The following is a 4,116-nucleotide window of genomic DNA, read 5'->3' on the forward strand; positions in this document are numbered from 1 at the left end:
CAAGGAAATGATACAAAATCAGGTTTATCTAGCAATCCAAGTAGCAACCAACAACTGTAACGAAGGTCGGTACCAGCTGGATGGAGCACCTCCATCATCATCATTGTACCACTTCCAATCATTATACAACTTACGACTCACAGGTTGCGTTCATGTAAATGTTCCCTAATTAATTTTAGTTTCAAAGACACTTTTCGTGAAAATGATATGTTGTGTCACAAGAACAAGACACTATGATTATTTTAATTCGGAATTTTGTTCGTCCTAGCCTGAATGGAATATTGTTTGACCCATAAATTATTGCCAACAAGTTGGTTGATTGTGTTTGGTAGTTTGAATGACATTGGCATCAAAGACCGATAATCGAATTTACTAACCGAGTTGTCAAGAGTTGCACGAGTGTACGATAGCGTCTTGCTTCCACTAGATCTTGAGTTGATGTTCGTTTAGTTAAGATATTGTTAATGAATTTAGGTGTGAAAGCAGCTCTAAGAAAGTGTAAAAGCTGCATTAGAGTTATGCGGAAAGGCTCGCAGTAAGAAGCCAACCATTATCCACCGCTTCACACAATCCTGCGAAAGCGGTACAAAAACCGTCGTCTGCTTTCTTGTTCCTCCATATCCGGCACAAGCGCCCCTTTCCTCCCTTTCTGCATCATTAGGAGAAAAGAATTCATATTTCAGCTTTAAGGACACAGGAAGTCTAGAAAATAAGAGTTTTTAGTTTACATGAAAGCAAATTTTGGTTAACGTTAAATCAGTTCCTAATTAAATGTTTTCCTGACATGAGATTAACATACGGCATTTGTTGTTTTATAAAAGTTTAAAATTAATTAAAATTAAGGCAATTCTTTACGACTTGTTTATTAATAAGGTGTAAAGTTTTCTCATTATTTTATACACATTTTCAATAATGTTTAAATGTATGGCTTTAGTAGTTAGAATGAATAAAAGAAATAGTTTTAACTTTTTAAACTACATGTTGCTCGTCTTGGTTGCGCCTAATTCCAACAACTCAACTGAACCAATCACGCAGTTGACAAACAATTGGGTCCAGTAAATTAAACGATTTTGTAAATATGACACTTTCCAATGCTACTTAACCATTCAATTTGTTTTAGAGAAATCAATTCTGCTGTCTTGATAGAGGGCTTTGACCTGCAAATTGGAATCAAACGCTGATATTTGAAAGGTTTTTCATTTAGTCCTTCTTAATTTTCAATAATGAAATCGAGCCCTCTTTGATCTTTGATCTCCAGTCTTATAATATTACAATTTTATTTAAGTTTGAAACAAATCGCAACTCATTACTTCAATATCTTGAACCTTTGTAGTAACTGAATTCAAGTTTATTTATAACTTTTTTCTGATGACATAAAAGCAACTTATGAATACCATGTATAAAAAGCATGTGGTTTCTATAAATACGTCCCAAACTTCCAGCTGTATCTGCTGTAGGAAAAGTGACTCCAAGTCTAACAGACTCTCATCTCCCTTCTCACCACATTCAACCTTCTGTGACGTATAGTCTGTTTACATCAACACAGTTCCCTCTGTGTAACTGACACCAGGACCATCTATTCCCACATGTTCCATACAAAATTTACGCGTGCTCCAGCCGATAAATTGGCAGCATCCCTTTTTGTGATGGATCAATGTGAGTCAATGAAATGTTAGATATGATGAATGATGAATCGGTATGAAGAAATGTCTGCTTTCTATTTGCATAACATAAATACATATAATTCAGTGTTTTTATACATATATTCGTTAGCTCATAATATAGAGACTAAATTAAATCAAAAAGGGTTTAGAATCAGCCTCGAAGGGAGATATTGTTTGATTATCGGATAAGAACCGGACCTCAGATAAGCAGTTTTTCAGTGGCTAATTAACTAAAATCTTGACAAAACTCTGAATCAGCTTCAGATATTGATGCTTCTTTGATATTTTGCTACGTAAACTAGTGAAGATAGAAAACATAAACAATTTTAGCAGAGATATATGGGGTTTTTTACATTTTGCACACTAGTAACTGTTAATTATACATTACACATAACATTTATATAGCGTGTTATGAAAATACAGTGAAGATTTATCGAATTTGCAAAATGATAAACAATTGATGAATAAATTATGTAGATTTTTTATGAAGTTAAATGAAATATGGAAAACGAAAGATATAAAAAAACTCGGACTAAACTTATTTTAACATAAATGTTAAATGCGTTGTTTTTACATATTTTTGCCTGTCTAGTTCTTTTGGTTGTTATCAGACTATTTCATTTACTGAAAAATTCTGATGGCTTTGGGCAGACTAGACAAATTCATTCAGTGTTAGAGTTATGTTTGTTTGTAATTCGATTCTGACAGTAAACTTAGATTTAGTCTCTGGTTGAATATTTTCGGTGCTAACAGACTAAAGTTACTTGCATAACTTGCCAATTTGGTATATAAGTCGATCCATGACTTATAAAGTTTTATGTGAAGAATTATCAATAAATTTGATACGAGTATGAGCTTCAAGTCACACACACACACACACACACACACACACACACACACACACACACACACACACACACACACACACACACACACACACACACACACACACACACACACACACACACACACACACACACACACACACACACACACACACACACACACACACACACACACACACACACACACACACACACACACACACACATAAGGATTTAGATCAATAAAGTAAAGTAAATACAATGTAGCAGTTTAAGTAATTGAAATTAATAGAATCGATGTAAATACATCCACAATAAATCAGCCATTTTCAAGTTTATTATTTCTGTTAATCATTAGTTGGTGTGGGTATTGCCTTAAAACAATCTTGTTATATATATATATATATAAATATATTATATATATATCAAACCTATTAAGTACATACAAATTCAAACCCAATTTACCTCGAACATTAAACAAGCACACCAATTGGTTTTAAAGAGCAAAATTCCACATGGACTCATCATCAGATAACTTAGCCAAAAACGTCTAAATTTGCTCAACCATATGGAACACATTGAGTTCATGTCATCTGTATTTATTATTATTACTTATTCACTGTTTATTTACTTTCGTTTGTACTGTTTTCATATTTTTATATGTTATACAATTGCACCTGAAGACGGTTTTCACCGAAATAACCAAATGTTTGAAAAACATTTTGATTGTAAAGTAATTTAATACCAAATAATATATATATATATATATATATATATATATATATACATTAAATTTGTATAAGTGGTAATCGCCTTATTTAATTTCAATAAACATTGAATCGCAAAAAGTACTTGCTCCGCCGGGACTCGAACCCGGATCTCTCACTTGCCGGGTGAATGTGCTACCATTACACCACAGAGCCCTCACTTTTTAAGATTCAATTATTTTGTATTTGGCCGTATCTGTCACATATGAGTTTAAATAACCAAACTAACATATGATCGGAAGACCAAATACCTGTCAAATGACTTTTATTGACATTAAATTTGTATAAGTGGCAATCGCCTTATTTAATTTCAATAAACATTGAATCGCAAAAAATACTTGCTCCGCCGGGACTCGAACCCGGATCTCTCACTTGCCGGGTGAATGTGCTACCATTACACCACAGAGCATTTACTTTTAACGATTCAATTATTTTGTATTTGGCCGTATCTGTCACATATGCGTTTAAATAACCAAACTAACATATGATCGGAAGGCTTTGAAAATATTATTTTAACGACTTGTAAAACGTACAATTGGGTACTAGGCATGAATTGTTATTGTTAACAAGGACATATCTCGCATGTTATGGCGATGTTAAGCCGACCATTACAGTATCTGACCGGGTAATCTGGGAGTAGTGGTCGGTAATGTAGGCTGATACTGACACTAGAGATACGATATCACACAAGGATCAATGTAATCACGTCCTTATTCTAGCCATATATCGCACTGGGTCGGTGTTGAAAATCACCGGTGTAACTAATACCTTTTATTTTGATTGATTCAAAAAAATTAATCAATCACCATTGGTTTAACATTAAAAAATTATGGTTGCCTGTAAAGTCGGTTTTACGGGCGA

The 4,116-nt window shown here is 33.6% G+C and overlaps 1 non-coding gene across 1 annotated transcript; it reads right to left on the minus strand.

Annotated features, from left to right (window-relative positions):
• Positions 1-3,593: 3,593 nt before the first annotated feature.
• Positions 3,594-3,664, minus strand: Trnaa-ggc. The gene has a single exon. It is a non-coding gene; the product is annotated as a tRNA-Ala (tRNA).
• Between the last annotated feature and the right edge of the window lie 452 nt (positions 3,665-4,116).

Source organism: Homalodisca vitripennis, chromosome 3, assembly GCF_021130785.1.
Source record: "Homalodisca vitripennis isolate AUS2020 chromosome 3, UT_GWSS_2.1, whole genome shotgun sequence".
Classification (NCBI taxonomy): Eukaryota; Metazoa; Arthropoda; class Insecta; order Hemiptera; family Cicadellidae; genus Homalodisca; species Homalodisca vitripennis.